The sequence below is a fragment of the Halichoerus grypus genome, chromosome 3, assembly GCF_964656455.1.
Source record: "Halichoerus grypus chromosome 3, mHalGry1.hap1.1, whole genome shotgun sequence".
Lineage (NCBI taxonomy): Eukaryota > Metazoa > Chordata > Mammalia > Carnivora > Phocidae > Halichoerus > Halichoerus grypus.
In genome coordinates this window covers 36,039,691-36,060,768 of record NC_135714.1, presented here as the reverse complement: position 1 = coordinate 36,060,768, position 21,078 = coordinate 36,039,691, and positions in this window count along the sequence as shown.

Genomic DNA, 21,078 nt, shown 5'->3' with positions numbered 1-21,078 from the left:
ATGTATCAATACAATGAAATAACTACTCAGCAAAAAAGTAATAAACTCTTGATGCATGCAAGAACCTCTTGAATCTCAAAGTATTTATGCCAATTGAAGGAAGCCCCAGACAAAAGAGAATGTGCACTGTGTGATTCTATGTATATAAAACTAATCTGTGCTGACAGGAAGCAGTTACAGTTGTTGCTGGTAAGAGGGGCAAGAGCAGGGATTACAAAGCAGTAGGAAGAAACTTTTGGGTGAGACAGTTGTGTGCATTATCTTGATTGTGGTGATGCTTTTCACCTATATACATGCTGTCCACATTTGAAGTATACAACTTGATGTTTGACATATATAAAACTGTATATATGATATATATAAAATTATATATGAAACTATATATGCATATATATTTTGTATACATATATAAAATTATATATGAAACTATATATGCATATATATTTTTGTATACATATATATGCATATATATTTTTGTATACATATATATTTTTGTCTACACACATACATATTTGCATATATGCATACATATAGTTTCATGTGTATACATAGTGTGGTTTAATTTATGTCAAACATCAAATTGTAAACTTCAAATGTGGGCAGCTTTATCATAAAAAAGGCTCTTATCATTAGCTGACATAATACAGAATAAAGTAACACTGGGTCAATAATTAACTACTTTGCTAAAGTCTGAGGGGGTAAATCTGACCTAATGTTTTGTTAGAGTTCATTTGGTCCCCTGAGCCTCAGAGCTATTACTTACTGGATATGTCTTTTTTGACATAACCCCATGTATCTATAACTGTGTTCAAATCTAAACTTGTCATCTTTTCCCAGGAAACTGGTTTCTCCATATTATCTCATTTAGAGTTATGTCTATCTTTCTAATTGCTCACACCTGCATGTTGCTGTAATGTAATTAGGCTAGGCAGTAAATGATATTTGAGTTGGGGCTTGAGAGAAGAGTTCTTAAGTGAGCCTGGAATTTTCTCACTCTGTCTAATCCCACATCAAATCAGGCACTAAGTTCTGTTGGTTCTACTCTGCAAAGTCCTTCAAATTTGTACACCATTTCCCAATGCCACTTTTTACTCCTTTAGTTCAGAACACTTTCCTTCCTATGTTATAGGACCAGCTTCCTAACTGATATCCCTGTGTCTTATGTTTTAGTCTCTGCAATCAGTTTTCTGCCCTGAAGCCAGAGTAATCTTTTCTAAACTGCAAATCTATTTATTCCAAGAGCCAAGAACAGTGCCTGCTATGTGGTAGGCACTCAATAATTATTTGTTGTATAGGAGAACAGATGAGTACCACTCTCCAGACTAAAATTCCTCATTAGCTCAGCATTGCACTCAGGTTCAAATTAAAATTGTCAGTCGTAGCCCAAAAGGTCTTCCCAATCTAATTTCGCCTACCACTCCCAACTAAAGGTGAACACTATTTTTGAACTAAAGCATTTCCCTGAAAGTACCCACTCTCCTTTGCCTCTGGACCTTGCACTTACTACTTGAACTCCCTGCCTTGTGCTTTCTCTCCTCTTTAATGTCTTGTTCTACTTATATTCCAGAACTAGCCCAAACTCTTTTTTCAGGAAAATGTCTCTGCTGCTGCCAGCTCCTCAGGCTGCTCTATGTTCCTTGAACACTCTGTGAATGGAGAGTCCTAGCCTGATGACACATAAATCCCTGATTACGCACATCTACAAAGTGCAGAGATTATGCCTTATTTAATGTCCCTTTGGTATTACATAGACCCTGAACCATAGTAGGCATTCTATTAAAACTATTTTAATAAAACATTGATTCTTTTAGCTCATTTTATAATCTATCTAGTAAGACTGGTAGTAGAGAACAAGACTGAGTTTAAGAAAAAATATTTTATCCCCCACTGTGGAATCAGAATCCTTGCAGTTATAAATGGAAGGGAGCATCTCCTAGTCCAATACCCTAATTGTGAAGGTGAGGCAACTAAGATGCAGAAAATAAATTGAAGTAGACTTGGAACTGAATCTGTTGCATAGTATTGTTCATTTCATTGCCTTAAACTATTATCCATGCATTCATTTAATCATTCATTCATACATATATTCATATATTCAATTAGTGTAGTGCACACTCCTTTAATTATTTGGTAATTCCTTGTAGAATGATTAACAACATAGCTGCTGGACCCAGACTCTCCTAGTTTTACTGCGTATGTAATACTGTGGGAGGTTGTTTAACCTCTCAGCTTCCTCTTTGTTTATAACAGAGCCAATAGCTGTAGGTACCTCCTCAAGACTGTGTTAGTCTCTAAAGGGCATTAAATGCCTTTAATATATGTTAAGCATCTCGTGTGCCAGTTATTATATGAGTAAAAGATTCTGCTGTTTATGTATTTAGTACTTAGGAGCAGGCTTTGCCCTTCACAACTTTTACACTCTGTTCCATTCCTTCCTTTTATTTTCTCTCTAGATATAAAAATTTAGGCACCTAGATGGCTCACAAAACCTGTGTCTAGGACCTACAGGGAGGCATTTTCAGATGAATGAATTCAAATTCTCTGTAAGCACTAGGTGTAGAATGATATAATCAAATGGGAAAGAATTTTAGTAGAAAAGCTCATCCAGCCTTTTCTCCATAAAAACCTATGAATATAATAAATGATGCCTTCACAGCTGAAAATCAGCAGGCATTATAAACACTTACAAAGTGGGTAAAGAAAATGTTTTTCTTCTTATGGGAACAGCAGTTTAAAAGGCCTAATGATGCTTAATTATAATAAGTAGCTGGTAAATGTTTCATCAGAAACACTGACCCACAGTCTTAGCAGGTGCTCATTAAATGTGGTAGATTTTATTCTTAATAACCATTTACTCCCTTGTAATATCTACATTTGTAGTCAAGAAAAAGAAAGCAATAAACATTTTGTTGGGGAGACTCATGAGGCTGTGAAAAATAGCATGAATGCTATAGTAAAACGTTTTAATTTATCAGGCATGAATACTCAAAGTTAAGTCTTATAAATGCATACTTTTGAACCACAAAATGACTTTAAGAGAATGCCATTTTTAGGTAAGGTATTTAAAGCTCTGGCATTCTGTAATTTTAAAAACTCTATTAATGAATATTTGATTAGACAAGAGACATCCTGGAAGCAACCAATACCTCAGTTCTCATTTTATCTTATTTATTTAAGATTTATAGCACAAATTCTTTTTAAAAAAAGAAGCAGGCTGGGTTAAAATTCATCATGCATAATATGTACAAAAATAAAGTGGTTTTTAAAACAAGTAATGCATTCACCTGGTTAAAGAAATGAAATAATATATAAAGTTCACAATGAAAATCCTCATTCTCACCCCATCCCCTCCTACTTCACTACTCTAAGTAACTAATTTTAATGTTTCTGTTTCCAAGAAAACACAACCATACAAAATCATAAATTTCTTCACTTCTTTCACAAAAGTTAGCATAACGTGCATTTTCTGTATCTTGGTTCTCATTTGCTTGTTTTACAATTAGTAATATGAACCACATAAAACTGCCTGAGAACTACTACGTTATTACATTTCATCAATTTCATATGATCCAACATATCTTGGAAATCTACTCACATTAGGGCATGAAGAATGTCCTTATTTTTTCTTTCCCTCATGTTCTCAATAGTTGCAGAGCATTTCATTGTGTGGATATTTTGTAGTTTACTTACTCAGTCCCATAGTATTGAACACTGGGCTGTTATCTACGTTTTGGAATTCTGAGTAAGAGTCAATTAATAAACTCTCAAATGCATTTTAATCATATGCAACAATATCTGCAGGATATATTCTTAAAGTGGAGTTATTGGTCCATGAGTAAATGCACTCATAATTTTGATGGAAACAAGTAAGATTATTTTGTTTCTCTATCAGTTATTAACTGTAGAGTTAAAAACTGAAGCTGCAACATAATCTTAGCAGCACTCCCCTGGCCAGCATTTCCAACTTTTGTGCAAGTGTCTTCAGGATGGACTGGAAGTCTCTATGTTATACTTTATCATGAGAACTTTTTCTTGAAAAGTACCTAAAATTTCTGATAGTTCTTTCTTTTCATGTATTTGGTTTAAAATGAAACTTTTCTAAACTACTGAAACATTTTCACCAGGGAATAGCTCATAAGAAACTGAGTTTTCTTCTTAACCAGGCCACACAGGAACTCAAGCATAAACAAGCAATGCCTAAATTAGGTGTTTGGGGACCTGCTTTTAGTAGATGAGGGAAATTAGAAATTAGAATATCTTTGTTTACATATAAAATAGTGCATCAAAATCTCTTAACAATGTTTATATTGTCAATTTTAAAGTAAAGCTATTCTCCCTAGGTAATGATGAGTTCTTTTCAAATTTATCACAAATTCTGACTGAGTGGGATTCAAATTAACAACTTTTATTCAAGGATCAGTCAAATGATATACCACCCACACTATTCCCAAACTGACTTCTGAAGGATGTCTTCAACTTATAAATCCTATTGTATAAGATTCCAATGGTTATTTTTATTTGTAATGGTGACTTTTTCTTTCATCTAATAATGGGTGGGTATTTTATTTATTTGTATTCCCTATTATCTTCCACACAAGGATTTACTGCTGATATATTGTTATTAAATGGTAAGTAATTTATAAAGTCTTAAATTATAATTCCAGAAATTGAGTATGAAACCTCTTCATATTCTGAGAACTCAAGAAATAAAGCATCTTCAATTTTGTTGTTCCATGATGTTCCACTAACTTAGTTCAGGAGGGTGGCAATTACATTCCAGGCACCCATGTTCTGAGCAGTGGGATGGAAGAATTAAAAATAAAAATTGAAAACTTATGCTCTTAAAAAAGTTCCCTGGAATCTGCTACATGGCAATTTTCACCTGCCTTCCATTGACCAGAACATCATCTTTTGGCCATACTAACAAAAAGGCAGTCTGGGAAACAGAGATCTTTTGCTGAGCAGCCAGTTTCCAAGATAAATATGAATACGACAACAAAAGAGGTAAACTGATATTGGGGACAGCCAGCTATTTCTTTCTCATGTCCTTATATAGTTCTTGAGAAAATATCACACATATGTAATAGGATATTAGGGCCAGGTTTAATCCCAGAAGATGATACCTCAAAGCAGTCATAAAATCCTAAACAAATCATGTATATCTTCTAAAATAAAATGTCGAATGGCTAGCAGCTCCTGAAGTTCTAGCAAAACAGGGAGGAGGGAAAAAAGTGAAACATGAAGACATTAAAAAGATAGAAATTCATGACAGTACCAAAAATCAACATTTGGTTAATAAATTCTTCAAATATGGGAAGATCTCCCATTAATTAAAGAGCATAACTGGAACACAGATGTGGCAAGCTTAAGCACTTTTTCTTGTTTGAGTCCTGCCACCCTGAACTATCCAGGAAAACTTGCCATCGATATATAAGGTTTTGAGTATTTGAGTTCTCCTCTGGCCTCCAAATTTTCAGACTACAATTCCCACAAAAATCAAAGTGGTAAACCCGTCTATGATACAATGTATGCAGGGAAATGAAATCCTCACAAGTAAAGCCCTTTGGAATTCAGTAAAAGCCTTACTAGAACTACATAGTATAGATTGGGGTGTGTGTGTGTGTGTGTGTGTGTGTGTGTGTGTGTGTGTATAGAGGGTGATTGCTTTTGTTTAACTTCACATGGTCATAGAATTATGCAGTGGGAAAAGGGGGAAAGTCTACCTCAAATCAGTGAAGATGAATGCCTGATAGATACTGTTAATTGGACCAGAAGCTGTGTATATCAACTGATTCTTCAGTTAACTAAGAATGAAATTTTATGATTCATCCATTCAAGAATACATTAAGTGCATAGGATGGAAACCGTGATGATCAAAATAGCTGCGGTCCCTGACCAAGTGGAGGTGTCATTTATTTTGTTGGGCAAGAGATAACTTACCTACTTCCTCCTCTTCATTGTTTTACAATAATGGCAAACTCCTATATTAGATAAAATAATGTTAATTTGAAAAAAATAAACCACTATGGGGTCTATGTCACAAACAATATCTTATGCATGATGATATAGTTAACGTATACATGATGATATGGATAAAAAGAAAAACTATTGGTGAATTTTACTGAAAACATGAGAAAGTTGTAGAAAGTTCTGTGATGATTTCACTAGGATGGATAAAAAGATATAAAAGCAATAAAGAGAGAACAGACTGAAAATCAAATCTGAAAGAGAAAATATTGTTTGAGTTCAGAAAAGTGTTTAAGACTGCTCAAAATGCACTAGGTACATAAAATATAAATTGAGAATTGTAGAAATAATTAACACCGAAGAAAATGAAACAATAAAGATGTAGGATTATGGGTGTTAAGGAAGGCACTTGTAATGAGCACTGAGTGTTGTATGTATGTTATGAATCAGAAAATTCTACTACTGAAACTAATACTGCACTATATGTTAACTAACTGGAATTTAAATAGAAACTTGGAAAAGAAAAAAATTAATGAAATTTTTTACAAAAGTAGTGGTAAAGGAAATATTAAAGAAAATAATTAGACAAGAGATACCCAAAAAGACAAAGAGGTCAAAGTCAAGATAATACTTACATGACTAAATGGGTTGTAGTTTGCAAAAAACTTTGGCAGCTAAAATAGACCAGAGTATATTGTATTTTGGATAAAATTAGTAAAAGAAACTTAATCATCATTTTCAGGCAGCATTACTTGATCCATAAAAAGTCAGTGGAAATCAATGGAAAAAATATTTAGAACTATTAAAAGTTTACTAAAGTGTCTAGTAATAAGATAAACACAAACACACACCAAATGATGACAACAAAAAGCTTTCTTATATACAAATAATAGAATAGTGAAAATAATAGTTCCATTTACAGTAGAAAAAAATAAACATTATTAAATAGCTATAAGTATCTAATAAGGAATGTATGGGTCTTACATGAAGAAAATTATGAAACATTAATGAACTCTCTACAAGAATATTTTAATAAGTGGAAGGATATTGCTGCCTACAGAAATCTAGGGCCATGAACCACCCTTCCAGAATGGCTCATGTAGATATCATTTTAGAGCCCACACTGGTTTGCTGCCCTCCTTTGACTTTTGAGCAGGTTGTAGTCACCAAATTAAATCTCCTAATCCCATCTGCCTTTGGCCTAGGCCTAATTCTCTTTTACTCACTCTTTTACTGTTGCAGTTCAGGTTTTTCATCGCTAAGCCCACAAGAATGAAGTATATACTTCACTAAATATTTACCTAAAAAGATGCATTTCTCCCTCTGAAAACAACTTCCTCTAAGTACATGCAAAACAATGTGGATGTGAGGAGTCTAAAATTAGAATTAGACAGACCTTTGCTGGAATCATGGCTCATCATTTAATGATTTGATTATTTTTAACATTTTACACAGGCCTCTAAGCCTTGGTCCTTCCTCTATAAAATGAGAACAACATATTAAAATTATTACCTAGAATTGCTATTAAATGTCACAATTATTAGTACTTAGCTTTTTTGATAAAAATAGATCTATGTAACACAAAAATCTTTGTGTTCACTGTTCTTGATTTCTTACTACCAATTTTGTGATTTCTAATTTTTCAGAGGTAAGTTTTAAATCTTAAAAAAAAAAAGGTAGAAATGAAAGAGTCAAATGTAACCCAAATTCATCAACATTGTAAAAGAATCCATTTGCTCTGTAAATATTGGACAGGCCAAACTTTATGTGATAAAGCAAGGATAAAATAGTTCTAGTTGGTAATTTTACAGTCCTATCAAAATATGATAGAATCTATATGGTCCTGTGTTTAGAATATGTGGTACCAGCCCAACTTCATCCTGTTGATATAAAAAACTTTTATCAAGCTTTAATTCCAGAGGTATTTATGTCTTTCATAGTGATTGGTTTAATTAGGACCAAGATTTGTAGATTTAGTTGTACATTTTTATATAATACGAGCTCTGTTACATCTAGAACTACTTGAAGCAAAGTTTGTGGTAAATAAATGGTTAAGATATGTTATGAATCTCACCTAAGCAGAATAGGGTAAGAATAATAGACAGAGCATTGACATCAGATACATTACCAGAAGAAAATGGTTTATGAGGGCAAAGAAGTGAGAATATTAATTGTTCAACGATTTAAAAAGAGCAACAACTGTCTTTGATAAGGAATTACTATATATTTCTCAGATTTCCTTAGGGCCTAGAAAGCTACACTTATATAGCAGTAGGAATCAAGCATAGAGAATAAAAACAGTTAAAAACGGTACATTGAGGGTTTTGGCATTTGAAATTGTTAAATTAAACTTGAAAATCTGTATTGCTAACAAACCGAATTAATTACATTGTGGCTCCTGATTAAGGAATCTGTGGTCAATTAAAGGTTAAATAGGGATTATCATGGTTATATGATTTTGATTTACAGTTGTATAGTGGTTAGATAGATAGCATACTTTTAAAGCATATATATATATTTTTAAATTTTTTATTGTTATGTTAATCACCATACATTACATCATTAGCTTTTGATGTAGTGTTCCATGATTCATTGTTTGTGCATAACACCCAGTGCTCCATGCAGAATGTGCCCTCTTTAATACCCATCACCAGGCTAACCCATCCTCCCACCTCCCTCTCCTCTAGAACCCTCAGTTTGTTTTTCAGAGTCCATCGTCTCTCATGGTTCGTCTCCCCCTCTGATTTCCCCCCTTCATTCTTCCCCTCCTGCTATCTTCTTTTTTTTTTTCTTAACATATATTGCATTATTTGTTTCAGAGGTACAGATCTGAGATTCAACAGTCTTAAAGCATATATATTTTTAAAGGAAGACTAAAATCAATGAAAACATTTCTCCCTGTAACCACATCCTTTGTATCTCACACTAGAATGTGAGTGTCTTGATGGCAGGGGCAGTGCAAGTCAATTCATCTTTGGGTCTGCAACACCAGGCACATTGAGAGTGCTCAATAAAGGTTTGATTGATAAGCCTGTGAATGAATGAAAAGCAACTGAAAGCAGTTATTTATGCCACACCAGAGCTTGACATTTCTCCTTTAAAAAGAATCAATCATTCCACTTTTTAACCATGAACCACCTTTCTTCTAGATTTCTCACTACATTACTACTACCACTACAATGCCAATCCTTTGACACCCCCTCTTCATTTCTATATGTATTTAATTCCTTACTTATTGAAGATCCTTACTTACTTACTGATGACCTTTCCATATCCATTATTCTTTTATGGATACCTTAAATTCTCTTACCTGCTGCTCTTGATTCCGAGACCCTTGATCCAAGCCCTCCCTCGATCTAACTAAATGTAGTTAAATCCAAGCACCCTTTCCTGTCTTACCCCCAGATTAAACTTATCAGAGAAAATTCCTCACCTATACAGATTCATGGTTATAGTCTCCAACTAGAATCTCTGTACCTGCCCATCCAGACTGCCTTTTATGTTCTAGATTCTGTTCAGTTGGTAGAACACAGGAAGAAGGGTAAGAATTTTCCTGCAAGGTGTTTATAATATAGAATGAGAGACAGCTAGCTAATGAACATACAACCAAATACATGCAGAGGGCAATGATAGGTATTAATGAATGCCATGAAGAAGATGAAATGAGAGGTTCACAGTAACTATCAGAGTTGGTGGCCAAGGAAAAGCTCTAAGGGGAGGTCTCATTTGAATTGAGACCTGGACTAGAAAATCAAGGCAGCCTTGTGGAAAGAGCTTGAGAAACAGGAGAAGCAAATTTGTAGATCCTGAGATGGCAATATGCTTTTCATGATTAAGAGGCAAAAAATAACAGCTAAATTTGTTGAAGTGTAATGACTGGTGGCAAGAGAGGAAGAAGATGAAGTTAGAGAAGCTGTCAGAGATGAAGTTCCGGCCATCGTTAGGGAGTTGGATCTTATTTTAAGAACAATGAGAAGACTTGTGCGGGTGTTCAGTGGAGCTGTGTCAAGCTCTGATTTCTATTTTAGAACAATCATGCTGGCTCACATTCGAAGAGACAATAATGGTAGCAGGGAGATTAAGCCATAGGCTATTTTTATGTTAGATGTTAGGATGGTGATTTGAACTATAAAATTAGTAGCTGAGAATTTGAGAAATGGATATATTTTGAAGATATAAATAGCATGACTTGCTGATATATTAAGAAAAATACAAAAAATATTTGTGAGAAAAGTAGAAACCTCAAAGATGAGTCATCTAGATAAATGATGGTATCATTTACTGAGCCCGAGAAGACGTTAGGTAGAGAATAGTTTCAACGGGAAGAGATGAAGACTTCAGTTTCCATCATATTTAGAGATGCTTATTAAGTATTAAAATGGAGTTTTCAAGTATAATTACGTATATGCAATTACATACATGTAACTGTAGTATACATGTTTCAGTTCAAGGCTCAGGCGAGAGCCCAGGATGGAGAATCATATTTGAAGCTGTTGAACTGGATAAAATAATTTAGAATGCAGGAAATAAAATAAAACACAGCTAAAAAGAGGTAGAGGCCGAATATGGTGTCCTGCTTGCTGTAATATTTAGAGACCTGTTAAGGACAAAAAGCCAACAGTGAAAACCATGTTCAAGAAGGAACCCTAGGACAAAGTGATATCCTGGAATTCAAGAGGGGGAAGTATTTAAATGAAGGCATTGTCATCTGTGTCAAATGTTGAAGAGGGTGTGAGTAAGATAAAGTCAGAGAATTGACTGTTGGCTTTTGCAAGAAGGAATGATGTCCAGAATGAAAAAAGGAAGACAGAAACACTTCTTGCATTATAATGAGAGGGAAGATAGAATATGTGGTACAGGTATCAATGACTTGCTGGAATTAATGAGAAGTCAACTCATCTGATACTTATATTTTCCTATGAAAAAGTAGAAAATGTCATTACCTGAGATTTAAGGAAGCAGGAAGTAATGAAGAGTTAAGAATATGAGCTTGTGTAAATAACAGTCATAGATTGTGGGAAAATAAAATTTTAACGGAAAAGCAGTAATATTTTCTGGTAGTATAGATCATTTGATATTTACAATCATAACTGAAGTGATTTCAGTCAAAACTTCGTTATACCTTTTTACAGCAACTTTTGGCTACACAGAAGTGAGAACCTGAATTTAACTAGGGTTGGAATTTTGTCAGGTGAGAAAAAAAAGGAGAGATAAGGAAAGAGTTGTAAAGTGTTTGCAAAGGAATGAACGTAGTACAGGATCATAGAGGTTACAATGGGTTCAGGGGAATTGAGGATATGAGATTCTAATGTTTATTATAAATGTCATTGTGTTTACACTTATCAGAGTAGCCCAGGGAGATGAAGGATGAAAATGATGGCCAAAAAATGGTATGTTTCAAAATGAGACTTTGATATAGTTACAGAGGATAACAGTAAAGTAATTAGATGATTAACTGAAGATATTAAGGAACTGTGGGTTATGTTGAATGAATCTTCAGTGGACTTCAATGTTCAAAGCACCATGGGGGTTGATCTTAATCGCAGGGCAGTGAAGGGAGAGTGTCAGCATCCAGGGGCAGGAGTATTCCCTGAAGGATGGAAAAGGACTGGAATGTCAGTAATGCCAGTCTTCAGGAAAAGAAGAGGCTTATCTGGGTTGGGTCTAGGGAACTGGGTGCTAAATTCCTGCCTCATTCTGAAAAATGTGGGTCTCACATTTTCAGAAAAAATTAAATACCTAAACCAATGTCTATTTTTACTTATAAAATGATGATACATTTTAACAAAATATGTAGAATTTCACATAAATGGAAGTTAGCATTTAACTTTTATTTTAATCTAAGTCTAAGTAAACATTGAGACTACTCAGGAATTCAGACTCTATTTTCTTGATGTTTTCTTGTTAACTGGTTATTATGCAGGTATCACTGTGATTTCTACCCTCACTGGAAAGCTCTCTAAAATATATAAATGTACCTCTCTGTCTTAGGGAGCATGGAACATTAAAATATATCTTTAATAGCTGAGGATGTTGCCATGTCTGAGATAATCATGTTCTGAGTATGAATTTATTTATATAAATGTATCATAATGAATTTATTTGTATGAGTATTTATATAAGCATGATAATGAATCTGAATCAATATAACTTCAAAATTGTTTTCCTCAAAATATATGCTCATATAACCTTAGAATATTAAAAAAAAACAAAAAATGACATTATTGAGTGATTCTCAAACTAAACCAATGAGTTCTGCTGCATTGTCTTTAGAAATAGAAGCTTTACAAAGACAAGTCTTTTAAAATTCTGTGCAAACTACCTAAACTTCAAGTGTATTCTAATAAAATGTACCAATCACAGCACTTAAGGATATAGAGTTATTTTCAACTCTAATCTTATGACATTTTGATTTGAAGTAACTTAAGTTATCAATATATTATTTTAAGGATTTTATTTATTTATTTGAGAGAGAGTGAGCATGAGCGAGTAGAAGAGCAGAGGGAGAGAGAGAGAGAGAGAGAATCTCAAGCAGACTCTGTGCTGAGCACGGAGCCCAACTCAGGGCTCGATCTCACAACCCTGAGATCATAACCTGAGCCAAAATCAAAAGTCGGATGCTTAACTGACTGAGCCACCCAGGTGCCCCAAAATATTATTATATTTTAATATGATAACAAAATAACTTTAATTCTGAAAGATGGTGGTGGTTGGAGTGTGATGCCGCTGTTTATGCATGGGAAGTGTTAGTTTCAATATGGTGGGAGAAACTGGAAAAATCCGTAAGAGACTCGCAAACTAATTTCCTATTAAAATATAGAAACTGTCTTCAGTTTGGCTAATTTGACAGGTTGAAAAAAATACTATCTTTAAAGAGATTTTCAGTAGGTTCAATTTTAATGCTTTTTTTGTTCCTTCATTCAATTTCATTCATTCATTAATGCATTTTTCTCTATCTTTAGACCTCTCACTGAATTGACACCATAGTAACATATTATATTGTAACTACATTTCTTAGTGAGTTCTTTTTTCATTGGAATATGTTTAAAATTCTGGTTTGTTAAAAACTTTCTCTTGATTAATTTTTCTTCTTATTATATGAACTTGAACAGAATGAACCTCTGAAATCTTTTACGTGGAGAGTTAACTTTACCCTTTTCTTACTAATCAATTTGATGTGCATAAAATAAGAGCTTTCCAAAAATAATTGAATTTTTTCACAAAAAGTAAAAATTAATTTACTTTATTATTTTTTATTAACATATAATGTATTATTTGTTTCAGGGGTACAGGTCTGTGATTCATCAGTCTTACACAATTTACAGAGCTCACCATAGCACATACCCTCCCCAGTGTCCATCACCCAGTCACCCCATCCCTCCTGCCCCCCTCCACTCCAGGAACCCTCAGTTTGTTTCTGGAGATTAAGAGTCTCTTAGGGTTTGTCTCCCTCTCTGGTTTCATCTTGTTTCATTTTTCCTTCCTTTCCCCTGTGATCTTCTGTCTTGTTTCTCAAATTCCTCGTATCAGTGAGATCATATGATACTTGTCTTTCTCTGATTGATTTATTTCGCTTAGCATAATTTACCTTATTATTAAACTTGATTTTTTTTTTTTTTTAATCTGACAGAGAGAGACACAGCGAGAGAAGGAACACAAGCAGGGGGAGTGGGAGAGGGAGAAGCAGGCTTCCCGCTGAGCAGGGAGCCCGATGTGGGGCTCGATCCCAGGACCTTGGGATCATGACCTGAGCCGAAGGCAGACGCTTAACGACTGAGCCACCCAGGCACCCCTAAACGTGACTTCTTATTCACAACCCACATATTGATTCTTGCGACGTGTCCAGCACTGTATGAAGCACTTCACTTTGCATAATTGTAAACGTGTTCTTTGTGGCTACTGTAAATCAAGAAAAAATTTTAAATTACCCATTAGCAGCTTGTATTAAATAGTTATGTTGTAGGTTAGGGAAAGAATGTCATGAGTATTCTTTAAAATAATTTGAAAGCGCTTTCTTTTCATTAAGAAAAACAGTAAGAACTAGGCAATTCAGGACATTACTGTGTCTTAAAAAAATAACAATAGTTCTCTATTCAATTAATAAGAATGCTTCAGAAACAATGGAGTGATTACTTCAAAATCCTGAAGGTGAAAAAACTACTCAGAAAATAAATAATTAAGGTGGAAAATGTGTCACACCTCTTAACTCCAGCATAGTTCTCTGGATAACTTATACATCAGATGTAACCAAATATTGTTAGACTCTAATCAAATATTTATCTCTCACCAATTTTAGAAAGCATGTATCTCAAAAAGAAGAAATAACCACCCAAGGGAGTAAGTCTCTATTACCTGAAACAGGTAAATTGAGAGTGAATATAACATACATGGAAATCTCAAGTGTTAAACATCTCAAAATACAAAATCACATTAAAGTATACATAAATACAAGGTAGTCAGTGCATTGATTTTTTTTTCAGGATGACAATTCATGTATCTTTACATAAAACCTCAAGTAAGCCTGCCTAGTGGGTTGCTGCAGTGTATTGATTAGCTCCCCCTTCTCTGTAGCCTGCCTCTTGCCCTACACTTAGCAATTCAATCTCCTGAAGCAGAAGATAAAGGAACGGAATGAATGAAGCCAAGACCTTTTCTCTCTGCTTCCATGTTGTTTATTCAAAGCCAAGAGAGCACCCTCAGCACAGCATTCACTGATGCCTCATTTCTTGATTTCTTGGAATTCACTGGATTTTTGATTTTCAAATTCTTTAATTTATAATGTTAGACTTTATTTCAGTAGATCCTCATTATTTACTGATTCCGTATTTGCAAATTTGCCAGCTCGCTAATGTTTATCTGTTACCCCCAAATCAATCTGCGTGGTGCTTTGGGGTCATTTGCGAACATGCACAGAGTGGTGAGAATGTTTCATCGTCTGATGTTCATGTGCCCAGCCAAGGTCGAACAAGGCAAGACTTCGCCTTGTTTTAAGTCTCAGAATGAAGACAAGCACCCTTTTCAGGATCTATTTAATGCCATGACTTCCACATTTGTGTGCTTTTTTGTTGGTGATTCTGCTGTTTACAATGGCCCCTAAGCATAGTGTTGAAGTGCAGCCTAGAAGTGCTAAAGTCTATGATAAAACTTCCTGAGAAAATATGTGTGTTACATAAACTTCTTTTTGGTAGGAGTTATATTGCTGTTGGCTGTGAGTCTGATGAATCAGCAATATCTATTGAATAAGGTATCTTTAAACAAAAGTTAAAAAAAAAAAGTTATATATTGATCGGTTAACAAAAATGTAATTACAGACTCCAGAATTCTAACTCTATTTTTCCCCTAGAAACAGTTGTTCTTTTTCATTAATTTAGAGTTCATGGTGACTCTATAGAATCTAGAACTCCATAGAACCTACATAATGAGAATCGGCTTTGTATTGTTTTATATATCGTTGTTAATAAATGATACTTCCCTTTATTTTACTTTTTAATTTTTTTAAATGATTAGTTCTTACATTTTTGTCTGCTGTCAATTAACCATTCAATGTATTTGTTCTTTTATTGCTGTGATTTACTCTCATTGCTGTAAATGTTTATTTTCATATTTGAATTTTTATCTATTTAAAATTATTTGTGCAATGGAAAGAGGCTGAGTTTTGGACTGAAAATGAGACCTCGGTATTGAACTGGGCTTAATTCTGACAACAGCATGAACAAGTGGAGATTTATAGCCAAGGAGCATGGTAAGGGTCAGTGGATGCAGAATTACTAAGAGGAAATATCAGGAGGCAAGGGGGATTTCTGGCTAAACCAATTGATAGGATTCTGAATGAAGGTGGGCCAGGGCTATCAGATATTCACTTGGGCATATGGAGACAAAAAAATATGATCAGGTATAGAGGGCAATCAGATACCGAGAGTGGGGAATTCTCCCTCAGCTGATTTAGCAAGATTTTTGCTCTTGAGGTCAAAGCCCAAAATGAGGCCTAGTTGAAAAAGGGCTTGGAAGAACCTGACTCAAGTTTGGTTAAAAGGAGAGTCTTTGCAGGGTAAAGGCTTGGAATACCTTGGGACCCTGGTTGGACCTTGTATTTTTCAACCCAGAAATGAGGGGAGGTGGGGAAATACTTCTCAATGGGCTGCAACTGTGAACAATAGGAAATAGGAATTGGTGGATAATTTACTATCCCATGTCTCCATACCCTCCATCACTGTGAGCTGTTCTGAAATACAGCTGATGTGGTATTTTAACTTCTAAGAAGAAGCAAAGTTAGTAGAATCGGTCACTCCCAGGGGTCTCAGGTTGGCTCTCTCTCTTTTCCTGTCATTTCTTTTATTCCTCACTCTTGCTTTCCTGAGTTGCAGGCCTAATGAGAATGTGGCAAATGAGCATTTGCCTCAGAATTGGCTTTCTAAGAATCACAGATTAAAATACTCAGAACTTTTTTGTTACAGTTACATAATACCTAAACCAGAACTATCGGGTGGTGTGTAGGCTTCAAAAATGACTCAGTTCGGGGCTCCAAAATTATCATCAGACAAGATTTCTTTCCAATTCTTGCTTCTGTTTTGAAATTTCTTGTTTTTATTCTTGAGCACCATGTGCAATACAATGAGAGTGTTTATTTGGTTCTGAAATCCGAGGTCCTGTAGAAAAATCAAGAGACCCTTTCATATAACATTCTGCCAAAAGATTTTATATTTCATTGTCCTGATTGAGTCACAGTTCCATCACAAAACCAAACACTTCTGTAATACTAGCTTAAGTTCAGTCCTGTTCTCATTCTGTGAGTTCACAGTGAACCCTGATGGCCTATAAGTGGAGTGAATTGTGTTTCCTAGAAGAAAATTGAAGCTTGTTTGTGAATGGATGCTGTGAAGCCAACATTTGTCCTCTACCCAGGAGACACAAGTACAAGAGATAGAAAAGGCATTTTCCTAGTTCAAACAGCTTTGGGCACAGGAGCATCTAGAGATGTAGCTCTAATTGGTGAAGCACAGAAAACAAAATACTTATAGGTGAATTAAAATCAGGGTGGACCATTGTTACTGCATGCAGAGCTGAACAAGAGCGTGGGGACCGAGTGGAGGGGGGCATTAAAAAAAATGAGAAAAGAAACATCTGTGGACAGTCAAGAGAAGTGTTGGAAGCAGCAACTGCACCAGGTGTGAATAGAGGCAATGCTACCAATATGAATTACATGTTTTAGTAATCCCATTGACTCACAGAGATTAAAAAAAAAAAGTAGATGAGCTTCAATTTTGTTATTTGGAAGGTGGGAGCTGTTGATTAGTGGATTTAGGCATAAGCTCCTAAATGCCTCTATCTACACTCTTAGTATCACCAGTTTCAATTCGTCTTGAATTGAACTTAGCAAAGACTGAGTTTTCATTTATTTTTATTTTACATTTATTCTTACTAATTTGCATTTCACACATTCTTCTGTGTATTATTTTTACAGGATTTGAATTCCAGCTCTGCCCTTATCTATACTTATGAGAAAATTATTTATTCTCTCCCTCAGTTTCCACATCTGTAAAATGAGACTACTAGTACCCACCTTAGAAGATTGCTTGGTTAAGAGAAAGTATTCAGGAGGCAGATTACCTGCCAAATCTCAGCTCTATTATTGATCACACTAGCTGTGTGATCTTGGACAAATTATTCTCAAATGTTCAGGTTTTATTTTTCCATAAAACAAGAAACAGAAAAGTATCTGCTTTGTAGGTTGTTATGGGAATTAAGTAAATTGGTATTAGTAAAATGTTTAGGAGAGTCCCTGGCATACATAAGTACTATTTTGCTTAAAAAATGGTCAATACACATTTTCTTCCATTTATCACAAATTATGTAAATCGGAAAGTTCAATTAATGGAATCATCTTCTTTTAAAAATGCACCAATTAATTGGAGAGGTTTTTTTTTATTTTTTTATTTTTATTTTTATTTTTTTTTAAAGATTTTATTTTATTTTTTTGTCAGAGAGAGAGAGACAGAACACAAGCAGGGGGAGAGGCAGGCAGAGGGAGAAGCAGGCTCCCCACCGAGCAAGGAGCCCGATGTGGGACTCGATCCCAGGACCCTGGGATCATGACCTGAGCCGAAGGCAGCCGCTTAACCGACTGAGCCACCCAGGCGTCCCTGGAGAGGTTTTTTTTTAATAGATACTGTTTTTGTAACTTATCTGTGCACTATAGACAATCCTAGAATGTAATATTTCTATTATATATCATCTGAGATCAAGTGGAAAAATTGGTAAAATAATGTAGACTAAAAATGAAGACATTACTTTGCATTATGAAATGAGTGTGTCTCTGTAATATGCAAAAATATTAGATTTATTCTGGATGGCTACATATAGAAAAATTTAGTAATCATTGACATTTAAAAGGATCCAAAGTAGAGGTGTGATCTTTCTTTAAACCTGAGTATCCAATGATGCTGTTTTCCTTGACAAATAGTGAATTTGATTGGATACTAGGTTTAAAGAAACTTCTTTAGAGAAGTTTACGTAGTTATTATTGTGGAGTCCATTTAAGAAACTGTTGGAGATTGGTTCAATAACTGTTTTTAATCTTTTCTATCTTGGAATATTATAATGTACGTTCATTCTCTCCAAATTTAAATAAGTTACACCTTTGAAGAGAAAAATAAAAAATGAGGGCAAATAACAATGTTTAACAAAGGAACTGAATCTAAAACTAATTCTCAAGGACTGATGTCAAGGCAAGTTCTCATCTGTTTTTTGAAACTTTTGAGAGATCTGAGCTACACTTTACGGCAAATGAAGCATTTAGACACTTTAGAAGGACAGCTGTGTCAATCAGATGCTCTACTTACCATTGAAAGCTTTTTTCTTATGCTTTGCTGAATTTCTAAACATGTCTCACATTACCCAGCTCTAGTGATTTAAACCTGTTTCTCTGTGACATACAAGTAAGGAAAGCCATTTATTTTTTCTTTAAACAGAGCTCTTCACAGGGTGGGAAAGGTTTCACACTTTTAATTTTCTTTTCCTCGTTTACATGGAGCCATAATCTGCCTGGAGACTTGTAGCGTTTCCCATGGGCTTCAGACATAGCTAGATAATAAAAGCAGCTTTATGTTGGACCACTGCACAGTTATTTTAAAGAAAATCCATGAAAATCTCCTCTTCTATTCTTAATGCATTTTACTTTTCCTATTGAATTTTGTATTATTTAAGATCCAGTGACAATACACAACTGTAAAATAAATTTTAAGTATAACATAAATATAATATGCTTATCCATAAAGATAATTAGTACTGTCCAAAAAATGCTAACAATTTTAGCAAGAGACCACCACCTTCAACAAAATGATAAAATGTTTATAACAAAATTATGAAAGTGAAAAACTTGAAAGGACCAACTCAAATTGGTAAGAGGGAAATATGTGCTACCATTAAGTGCCTACAAATGTGCCAATTAATTAACATATCAATCTTCAGGACTACTCTCCACATTTATTATTTATTAAATAAATATTTATTAAGCTCCATTTATGTGCTGAGTGTTGGACTCTATCAATTAGTGAAAGAGGCATGATCTCTGCTCCCATGGAGGTTCTAGGCTAATAGTCTCAGTTTTCCCTTGATGAAATATGTAATCTTAACAAATTTGAACCATTATCCTCATTTTCAAAATAAGGAAACTAAGGCTCAGAAAGGTGTTGTAATTGTCCCTACTTAACACAGCTATTGAGTGGCAGATATCAGAGGTGGGATTTACACTCCTTTTCAGGGGAGTCTTCAGAGTCCAACTCCTTCCATTTTTCCATTAGTTTGGGATTTGTACCTCAGCATCAACATTTTCCTTTATAATGTCTTCCTTTTTAACTCTGGATTTAAAAGAAAATACGATTCTTTTGAAATTTCAGGAGAAAAAGTGCCTACAACTTTGATTGTTAATGAAGATTTTGCCCTGAAAAATAGGAAACTACTATTCAAGCCAATTTTAGATAAATTAATAATTAAAGACAAAGATGAGGAAGAAAAGTTGAGTTTGGTATGTACTGACCTACACTGAAAAATCATAAACATAGACATGTAAACTATGGCCACCGTAGAATAAAACAGACCTATGTAAAGCCAAAAAAGTGAAATACCTCTATTTAGTGAAAAAATTCTGATCCCTTAGAGGGAGGTTTTCTACTCTAGCTTATAAACTGTAAATTGGGCTCACATTCAACAAGTGAGTTCTGAAATACAGAATGTAATTCTATCTGTTCATGGATTTGCAAAGTTCAACAATAAGTCAGCAAAAAAAAAGCCTAAAATCTCTATCATGAAGAAAATTGTATGTGTGTGTATGAATGGATGCACTAAAGAAATTTGAAGTTATTTTTATTTCTGTTTAGTTAATAAAAAATTTCTTTACTACATTCAGTTGAGTCATGTATTTTTTTTAAAGAGTGGCGGAATGTGTAACTGCCAAATATGCTAATTAGGCCTAATAATTATTTTGAGCTGAAGGCTATTGAGAAGAAGCAGATACAAGGAAAGCTCCCCACCTTCCTCCTATTTCCCTAAAAGCAGGACATAAATTTTCAAAGATGTCCCTGCTCCCCTCTCTACCAGGAAGAACAAAAGTTAATCACCAGAGAAAACTTGAAATCCCTATCACCCTGAAAGGGCACCAGGAAAATCTACCTAAGAAATGTTACTAACTTGTCTTTATCTACCATTAGTTTCCCATATATTTGCATTCCACAATTTGCTGCCCCTAGAAACTCAAGGGCCTTTTCCTTTGTCTTGTGACTTCTCTAAAAATGTATTGTCCCTAAGCTAAGATACCGTATAAACTCAAGTTTTAACCAAACCTTTGACTTACTCATTTTTCCATGGGCATCTCTCATGTGTACATAAGTATACATGTAAATAAACTGTTTTTCTCTTGTTAATCTGTCTTTTGTTATAGGGGTCTCAAATGAGAAATTAGAAAAGAGAAGAAAATTTACTTTTCCCCTTCTACACTTATTTATATTTAACTGACAGCTATTCTCAAGAGTCTTCAGTGCTGTGTCAATATGACTACCACAATTTCTCCAAAATCTGCCATGAGCTCTATGGTGCCTTCCAACTCCAGATACTGGT